Source organism: Nansenia antarctica (assembly GCF_963989245.1).
Source record: "Nansenia antarctica genome assembly, chromosome: 6".
NCBI lineage: Eukaryota > Metazoa > Chordata > Actinopteri > Argentiniformes > Microstomatidae > Nansenia > Nansenia antarctica.
In genome coordinates, this window is record NC_137676.1 from 17401182 (window position 1) to 17411377 (window position 10196).

Consider the following 10196-nt stretch of genomic DNA (forward strand, 5'->3'; position numbering starts at 1 on the left):
ACCATGCACTCTCTGCAACGCCTCCTTCGCCACCGCCGCCGCAGAAGGGGGTGGGGCTCCATGCCGTTCTCAAAAAGGATATGTCTATTCACTTGGAATTTCCGTAAAAACATGCTTATAAATGTGTCCCTTCTGGTCTTTCTCCCTGTCCCTGTCCCTGCCCCTGTCCCTGTCCCTGTCCCTGCCCCTGTCCCTGCCCCTGTCCCTGTCCCTCTCCCTGTCCCTGTCCCTGTCCCTGTCCCTGTCCCTGTCCCTGTCCCTGTCCCTCTCCCTGCCCCTGTCCCTGTCCCTCTCCCTGCCCCTGTCCCTACCATATCCCATGGTACAGGCTCCTGTGGGTTAGCGTAGCGGTGTGCATGTGTGTTGCGTGTGTGTGTGGGGGAGAGTCCAGGCCTGGCTGCACGAAGGGATAGAGGGAGCAATCTCCCCTCCCCTGTAGAGAGAGAGAGGCAGAGAGGCAGGATTTTCGCAGCAGGAAGCAAGCTGTATCCCAGGCTCTCTGTGGCCTGGGGAACAGGATCTGAGGGATAACAGGCATTCCCACACTCCTGAGTGGTCACGGAGGCTCGAGGCACCCACAGGCACACACACACACACATATATACACACACACACACCACACACACACACACACAGGCACACACAGGCACACACACGCAGGCACACACACACACGCACACACACACACACACATTTACACACACATGCACGCACACATGCATGCACACACAAACACACACACATACACACACACAGGCACGCACGCACACATGCATGTACATACACACACACATACACACACACAGGCATGCACACATGCATGCACATACACACACACACACACACGCACACCCACACACACACACCCACACACCCACACACACACACACACACACACACACACACACACACACACACACACACACGTGTTAACTGTCGTATCGGTTCTGTACTCTTAGTGGCCAGTAGAGGGCAGTCATGTCTGAGGAGAGATTGACTGAGGCTGGGTAAGCAAAGAGAGAGGGAGGGACATAGAGGTTTTGGGAGAGAGAAGACAGGGTGGGATCGGGAGGCTTGTGCGCAGAAAGTGAGAGTCGAAGAGCGTGTGCGAATGACAGAGAAACAGAGAGGGGGGTGGGGGGGAGTGGAGGAGGAGGAGGGAGGAGAGAGGAGAGAGGAAGAGAGACACACCTTTCCCCTCTCAGCGCTTTTGTTGTCACTTGTCACTAAAAGACTAGGTCATTTTCTTTTCTCTGCCGCTCTGCTATCTGCTAACACATTCAGAGTGGATTAGAGGCCTCTGATGATAAAGAGGCATTACACAAAGGTCTGCTCCCGAGTGCCCAGCCCTCACTCCAACACAGCACTTTAATTAAGTCCCCCCCCAAACAGCGCTTCATCGCAGATGATAATAAAACGTATACGTAGTATATTACTGGCATAATAGTCCTCCAGTGCGCGCCAATTTCCGTCGCCATTGAAGAAGAGAACGATCCCAGTCTGTAATTAGTCATTTTTCTTAAACAATCGGGCAGATAAAGGGCACCTCAGTGAGGTCCGGTCCTGAGAGCGGCGGAATATTCAATCTCGTCGGCTCGTTTTAAAAATCACTTCCTCTTAATTAATTTTCTGTTTTTTAATGTCAGATTTCTGGAGGGGATTTTAATTAAAGCGCGCCGGTTCCTCGTGTCGTCCCGGGGACAGGGTGATGTCTTTCAACGTCGGCAGGGAAGAGTGGATGTTGTCCTGGTTGTTTACAGTACGGACAGCTCGGAAGGGGGGGGGGGGGGGGGGTTGTAACAATACTGCCTGAGCGATTGGCAGTAGCGCCGGCCAACAGATAATGAAATACGGTATCATTCCCTTGGTGCTGATTGGTTGGCAAACAGTCCTTGTTTGTCCTGGCATACTTTCACAGACAGACAAAGCCAGACATTTTTTTTTTCCTGAAAAAAAAAAAAAGTTTAACTATCGTCTCAGTTGTTTTCGCTAGAACATTCTCAAGGCCTCCCACATAGTGAGTGCAACTTCCTTCTCCTGGTTGTTGGGTGGTTGTGAGAGCTGTGAGTTCGATTAACTGTGTTATGAAGCCGGGTGGGTGAGGCACGCAAGACACCGGTAGAGGAGAAGGAGAACATGTATTTTTCAAACCGCATCCCTTGAAATGAAAAATACATGTCTAGGTCTAGTCCTCAAGGCCTTGCAGGGTGGTGCGGTTTAATCATTTATGCGTACATCTCCGAATCCTACGCCTGGATCTGACAGGTGGATGTCTGGTTCCTCTTCTTTCCTCCTCCTCTATCCTCTACCCTCCATCCTCCTCCATCCTCCTCCTCCTCCTCCTCCTCCATCCTCCTCCTCCTTCTCTCCCCAACCATCCCACACCATGTCCTGTCCCTGAACACCCTCAACCCAACATGACCTCCTGCCTCCAGTCTAAAGCTGTCCAGTTCTACCCCCCAAACCTCCTTTCAACTCTCCGACCCTCCCTCGGGCTTCCACACCTTTGTCTCACACTCTTAATACACCGCTCTATTTTCGTTCGTATCTTTTCTGCTCCTCCTTTTTGCCCTTCTCCAATCCTTCCCTCTTTCCCTCCACTATTCATAGCTCTGTTCTCTGGTGTCACCACCAATAGCCACATTTTGCACAGACAACACGCCCCAAAAATGACACACAGCAGTAAGACGTGAGCGGCACGTCTATAACAAAAAACACACGTCGCTTCTTTCACAAACTATCAGGAAATGGCCATGGTAACTCAAACCATATTGAAGCCGAGAAAACAGAAAACAAACTTTCCAATCAAAAGTTTCATGATTTCATTCGTCAACAAACGGGAAAAAAGAGAGACTTTGAACACTAACTGATCTCGTCAGTGATTGTGCAAGGAGATAGGCTGGGTAATGAATAGCTGCAAACATGATAATACGTGGTTAGGTTGATTGGCAGCACTTAATCCGCATTTATTATGAATGAATACAGCTCATATTTGGAGAAATAAGAAGCCAAGAGATGAGAAAATAGAAGTGTTTTTGTTTCCCTACACAAATAACATTCATGTCATTCCTGTGTGTTTGTATGTGTGTGTCTGTGTGTGTGTGTGTGGTGTGGGGGGGGGTTCATCTTTGCAGTTTAACGGGAAAATGTATTCTATTACACTACTCGACTGGCTGTGGCTATGCATGTGAGCAGGAGAATTGCTTATGTTAGGGTAAAATGGGTGTGTCTGGGTGTAGGTGTGTGTGTGTGTGTGTGTGTGTGTGTGTGTGTGCAGCAGACCTTGACAGAACACGGTGTGCCTCTACGAGACAAACTTATCTCTAAGATGTACTGCAAACTAGAACTGCTGTAGGAAAATAAGAGGGAGATAGATAGAAAGAGAGAGTGGAAAGGGGATGGATGGAGGGAGCATGACAAAAAGGAAGAGGCGTCTAGAGAGAGAGAGAGAGAGAGAGAGAGAGAGAGAGAGAGAGACAGAGAGAGATACAGAGACAGAGAGAGAGAGAGATAGAGAGAGAGAGAGAGAGACAGAGAGACAGAGAGAGAGAGAGACAGAGACGGAGAGAGAGAGAGACAGAGAGAGAGAGAGACAGAGACAGAGACAGAGACAGAGACAGAGAGAGAGAGAGACAGAGACAGAGACAGAGACAGAGACAGAGACAGAGACAGAGACAGAGACAGAGAGAGAGAGAGAGAGAGAGTTGCAGCAAGACAGAGAGCCCAGCTGGTGACTTTGGCGTCTGCCTAAATTAGAATGTACACCCAATTTACTCTCATTTGCGGTGAAATTAACTGGCAAATTTGTTTAGATCTTTTCCCAAGAGAGAGAGAGAGAGAGAGAGAGAGAGGAGAGAGAGAGAGAGAGAGAGAGAGAGAGAGAGAGAGAGAGAGAGAGGAGAAGGGCTCAGTGAGGATGATTCTGGGCTTGGCTGTATGTCTGTATGTGTGTGTGTGTGTGTGTGTGTGTGTGTGTGTGTGTGTGTGTGTGTATGTGTGGATGGGGGGGGGGGGTTATGGGGTGATGATGTCGCAGTCACATGATCTGTCACCCAGCTGGCTATCTCCATGGATACAGTCCATCACACTGGACCCTGTCCCTGGGAGGTGCCCAGTGTGTGTTTGCGTGTGTGTGTGTGTGTGTGTGTGTGTGTGTGTGTGTGTGTGTGTGTGTGTGTGTGCGCGCGCGCGTGACCATTCAAGAGACATTGTAAAGCCACCAGTAGAAGTAAACGTTCCGTTTGTTCTCCTATCTATCAAACTAAACTATAATTAGAACCATTATCAACCATTATGGTAATCAGAAGCCGTGATAATCATTAGAAAAGCAAGCCCTTCCTGTCACATCCCAATTTCACGGGTCACCTCGCAGTATGAATGCCTCAATGCTGCAGTGGTCCAGAGGAATATCTGAAGATGGCAGGCGGTCATTTAAAGGTTGGTTTAAATTTAAGTCCACAGTGTCTTATCCCAGAGAATACTGCAGCTGGGCAGAATGCTGTGTCAGACCTTTGGGCTGGGGCCAGAGGTTCTGTGTGTGTGTGTGTGTGTGTGTGTGTGTGTGTGTGTGTGTGTGTGTGTGTGTGTGTGTGTGTGCGTGCGTGTGTGTGTGAGTGTGTGTGGACATGTGTTATGTGTGTATGTGTGTGTATGTGTGTGTGTGTGTGTCCTACCAATATCTTTATAATACACACGCCTCTGATTACCCAGGGGGTATTGCCCCCCATTAACCTCCTGCCCTCCATATGCAGAGTACCATTCTAGCGCATTAACATTGGGAGAGTGGACCACTGTAGTGCCAAGAACTAGCATCCCTCCTCCATCCCTCCATCCATCTCTCTCTCTCTCTCTCTCTCTCTCTCTCTCTCTCTCTCTCTCTCTCTCTCTCTCTCTCTCTCTCTCTCTCTCTCTAAATGCCTATGAGATGGCACCAGGCCTTCACTGCCTACTGCCACTGGGAGAGGAGGTCCCGACTTTACCTCAGATGTGTTTACAGAAACATATCAGGACTTTTAACCTTTTATATTATTAAGATTGTAAGATATACAGTGTCATGTTTTTGTTGTCGTTTTGTGAAGCTTGGACTGGCCTATGCGTTAAGTACACACAGTCGAGTGCCAATCCTGTAGCAGCCAAGTTGTTCTTTACTCCACTTTAAATCAACTGCCAAATAGTTCCGGAACACTCACCGCCCAGAGTGCCAATTGTTTCATGTGGTGTTTAGCTAGCAACACTACTCTGATTGGCTACAAAAACGAAGCATCATCATTTATGCATTTTGGTGAATAAAGGCTGCATTCGTAAATGAGCTCTGAGAGCGCCGGAGTGCACACTGAGTTCAACGTCATAAGGGCACCAAGTAATTTGATTGGACAAGAGGCATTCCATGAGTGCTGATCAGATTCCAGAGCAAATTTACGAACGCAGCCAAAGTCACCCATGGTCATTTTAGAATGTTGACGATTTGGGAGAATATTCACCCTCTGCACTAAATGAGTGGTCCTCTGTGGCTCAGTTGAGCTAACAACGCTTAGGTTGTGGGTTCGATTCTCGCTGGGACCATAATATACTGAAAAATGCATGCACTCATTGCAATGTAAGTCACATTGGATAAAGTTTAAGTGTCAGCTAAATGACAAATAACAACAACAATAATAACAACAACAATAATAATAACAATGATAGTACTAGTATTAATAACAATAATAATAATAATAACAACAATAATAATAATAATAATAATAATAATAATAATAATAATAATAATAATCAAATGAGTTAGTAGAGTTAGAAGTCATTCCGGGTGTGTTACCTGATGACCTGCTGCACCAGGCGGTCTGGGTCGCTGGCGGAGTAGCTGGTGAGGAAGGTGCCTGCGGGGACGCCCTCCTCGAAGCGGATGTTCTTGGGTTGGTGGGGAAGAAGGGCGGCTCGTTGACGTCCACCACGGAGATGGTGACCCCCGCCGTGGACTGGAGGGACGACTGGATCCCGCTGGCCAGGTGGGCCTGGTTGGACACCACCACCGTCAACATGAAGCCCTGGTTCATCTCATAGTCCACCGGCTGGAGACAGTGGAGGGGGGGGGGGGGGGGGGGAAGGGAGAGAGGAGGCGGTAGGGGGGAGAGGTGAGGGGTGAGAGAGAGGGAGAGGGGGGGGGGGGGTAATCATTGGTTAGGTCTTGCCCTCCAGGTAGGTACTATCTAATACACCATTTCCATTAAAGTCAAGAAGGATCTGTCAACTCTGGGCATGATACGCCATGTTGGTAAACCACGGGGCCATCGGCTCCACAGCTTCAAAGAGGAGCTACTGAGGTGGAGAGAGGAAGAGAGGAAGATTGATGAGGGAGAAAACAATACAAAAAAAATAGAGCAGATAGAGGAGAGGAAAGGAGTAGGCGAGGAACATTCAGTTTCAGAGGAAGAAAAGAGATAGGGGGGGGGAGGGGGGGAGGAGGGTAGCGGTGAGAGACAGCGCCCCCAAAAAAAGAAAAGAAAAAGCCGAGAGTGGAATCAAATACACAGCGCTCTAACTCAAAAGCCCATACCAATATCCCCGGAAAACACTTAAACATTCCTCTCATCCTTCTCCATCATCCACCTGCAGCCTTGTTACTAGGAGGATGTGCGCGCGGAGCCGCGTTGATGATAAAGGAAATAATGAAGAGTGGTACGGCTGAGCGGTAAGGCTGAGCCAATTGGAACAGTGTTATCGCTAAACTCAGAGGGACCTCTGGTCCCGCTACCTGTAATACCAGCCTAACGCTAAGTAGGGACGGCAAGGGCCTTCAACTATTCATGGCCGGGCTGTCATGGCTCCTCCTGTTCCCGCTGTGTGTGGGTGTGTGTGTGCGTGTGTGTGTGTGTGTGTGCGTGTGTGTGTCAGAGAGGCTGCTGCAGCCACCCACACACACCGTCACGGCTTGCTGCGGGAGCCTAAAGCAGAGTGACAGCCTCTCTGCTCTCCTAATGAAGACCACACAATAACACGTTTGAATAAAATAAAAATAAAAAACACACACACACACACACACAAAAAAAAGCCTTGAACAAATATGTTGCGTGTTGTAGGTGATGTCGGCGACGTGTATGTATAGATATATTATCACGGTTGATGATTTAGCGCCGCGAGGCTTTGGTCTGGTACTTTTGATGGTGACGGTAATGACTTAGACACATCTGTGTGTGTGTTGTTTCTCCTTAGTGTTATCACTGAACGGACACCGCCGCGATATAAAAAGCATTCATAATCAAGCGGCATTGGGCGATGAGGGGATTGGATTTGACAGGTGCGATGGGTGTGTGTGCGCTCGCTCGCACGCGAGTATGTGTGTGTGTGTGTGTGTGTGTGTGTGTTGATGAGGAAAAGAGAGGTTGATGTTGACCATCTCCTCCCCCGTGGTGTGTTATCAGGAGGCTGACCACGCGCTCCCAAGCTCTCTGATCCACAGCCGGTGGTATTCAGTGGTGCACAGGGAGGTCCAGGCACATGCCTCCAGGCAGACTAAGATACACACCCTGGGGGCAGGCAGACGGGTGAGGGGTCCTTTTCCTCTCTTTCCTCCTCCCCCTTTCCTCCTCCTCCCTCCCCTATCCTCTACTACACAACCCTCTCCTCATTCCCGCCCCCACTGAGCTCTCACCTCTCTCCTTCCTCTCACCGTTTTCTCTCCTCTCTCCTCCTCCCTCCTTCTTTTTCTTTGTCTCTGATTTGCTCTCTCACCTCACCTGTCATCTTCTGCGTTCATCACAAACGTGGATTTCCATATCTTAATTACTCATTAAATGGGAAAATGGATCTATTTGTGTGTTAATAATCGTGTGTGGGCGTGTGCCTGCCTGTGTGCGCATATGTGTGTGCGTGCGTATGTGTGTGTGTGTGTGTGTTGCCTCCATTCTCGTCCATCATGGATGAACTCCCCAGAGAGTTGTGGAAGGGTGTGACATGTTCTATGTTCTGGCTGAGCCCTCAGCTCCTGTTTACAGATGAGGAACCTGGTCTCTGGTGGCATATCTGAGTAAATGTGGGGGAGACACGTCAGAGTGTTATGGAGATGTGCCTCATGTGGAGGGGGAGAGAGAGAGAGAGAGGGGGAGAGAGAGAGAGAGAGGGGGAGAGAGGGAGAGAGAGGGGGGGAGAGAGGGAGAGAGAGGGGGGGAGAGAGGGAGAGAGAGGGGGGGAGAGAGAGAGAGAGAGGGGGGGAGAGAGAGAGAGAGAGGTGGAGAGAGGGAGAGAGAGGGGGGGGAGAGAGGGAGAGACAGAGAGAGAGAGAGGGGGGGGGAAGAGAGGAAGGGGGAGAGAGAGAAAGAGAGAAGGGGGGGAGAGAGAGAGAGGGGGGGGGAAGAGAGGGAGGCGGGGGAGAGAGAGGGGGGAGAGGAGAGAGAGGAGAGAGAGGGGGGGGGAGAGGGAGAGACAGAGAGAGAGAGAGAGAGAGAGGGAGAGAGGGGAGAGAGAGGGGGGGAAGAGAGGGAGGGGGGGAGAGAGAGAGAGATGGGGGGGAGAGAGAGAGAGAGGGGGGAGAGGGGGGGGGAGAGAGAGAGAGACTGGAGAGACCTTGAGTAAACATATTCAGCATTAATTCAAATGCATGCAGTGATGTGACGTCGCTCCGCTACCTACAGTATGTCTCACAGGTTGTCAGATGTGAAACCGATAAGAGTCGGTAGCCATTCCGGGCTCCGCTCCCCAGAGAGAGTCAAAGCCTGCCTGTTTACTTGTTAGGGGTGGGGGGGGGGGGGATGGTGGGGTGGGGGTGTCTCTCATTTCCTGACTTCCCCGATAGCCTCCCATGGGTTGATACGGCAAACTTACGGTCCGCCTGCCCTCTGAGTGTGGCATCGGGGAGATGGCGATGTGGAGAGGAAAAGGATTATTAAAAGGCAGTCATCTAAGAGATAATGAAGAGCACTAAAATGCCAAAACTCTGGGGGTGCTGGAGGTACCAGGGGGAATTAAAAGAGGTGTTATTGCTGTCCCTCTAAATGTTATTGTAGGGTATGAGCTCAGCGTTCCACACAGTCAGGGAGAAGAACGAGAGGAACACCCCCCAGGCCCTGCCGGGTTCCTTTGGTAAACATCATATCTGTGCACATACAGAAACATGCTGTAGGAGTCCGATTATTATATAACTATGTGCACACGACTGGGTTACTTGTACACTACTTGACTACTTAACTACTTGCACTGCTATTGTGTTGCATTTCATCTTATTGTACTTTGCACAGCATTTTGCACTATTGAAGCCACGGTAGTGTGACTTGGTACTACCATCACTATATTACTTTACTACTTTATTATTACTTATTTTACTTTACTTTATTATTGTGATTTTGTATCTGAATGCTGCAAAGCCAATGTTGAGGAACCAAAGCTGTTTTCATTTCGGCTAGGCTATAGTACATCTAACAAGATATACCAGTATTTCTTTTTTTTACGGTTTCTTGCTGTTTCTGTCAGTGCTAATTACTGAATTAATTACAAGTTCTGCTGCATGACTCCTTCTCGTATGGAGCACTTTTGGCATCAACGTTGACAAAAACGTTTAACATAGGCAACAACAGCAAGACCTGGGTAATTTCTGGAAACATAGAGTGCGTAAATAAAGGGGCAGTGAAGCATTTTGGGGCTCTACAGTTTAGTAGTTACTAGTTTGACTTCACACTTGTACATAATATTGGTTTGTGGTTTCACCATTCAGAAATTACAAAACATGTATGCAGAGTCCCCCTATTTTAGGGTACCCAAAAGTATGAGACACTTGGATTGTGTGTTTCTGGTTAGTCAGGTGTGTTCCGTCACATCTCTTGTGTAGGCATAAGAGAGCTGTCAATGTCTAGTATTGATTCTAGGCTTTGGATTTGCCTTTGGAGTTTGCTTTTGATGTCTGTCCACAGGAGGACCAAAGCCATTATGAGGCTGGAAAAAAAGATCAGAAACATAGCCAAAATGTTAGCTTGCCAAAATCAACGGTCTTGACTGGCCAAGTCAATCTTCAGATTCAAATGCAATTGAACATGCATTTCATTTCCTGATGATAAGATTTTAGGCAAAAAGACCTCAAAACAAAACAACACTGAGGAGTGGCTGCAGTACAGGCCTGGCAGAGCATCACCAAAGAAGATATCCAGCATCTGGTGGGGTCAATGCGTCGCCAGACTTCAGGCAATTCCAAATCTGTCTCATAAATCTGTTCC

The 10196-nt window shown here is 48.8% G+C and overlaps 1 pseudogene across 1 annotated transcript in view; it reads right to left on the reverse strand.

The window, feature by feature from the left end:
- LOC308160348 (cadherin-4-like) overlaps window positions 1-10196 on the reverse strand; it is a 254557-nt pseudogene that overhangs the window by 19846 nt on the left and 224515 nt on the right. Inside the window, exon 9 of the transcript in view lies at window positions 5813-6065. The product of the transcript in view is annotated as a cadherin-4-like (transcript). The remainder of the gene's footprint in view (window positions 1-5812; window positions 6066-10196) is intronic.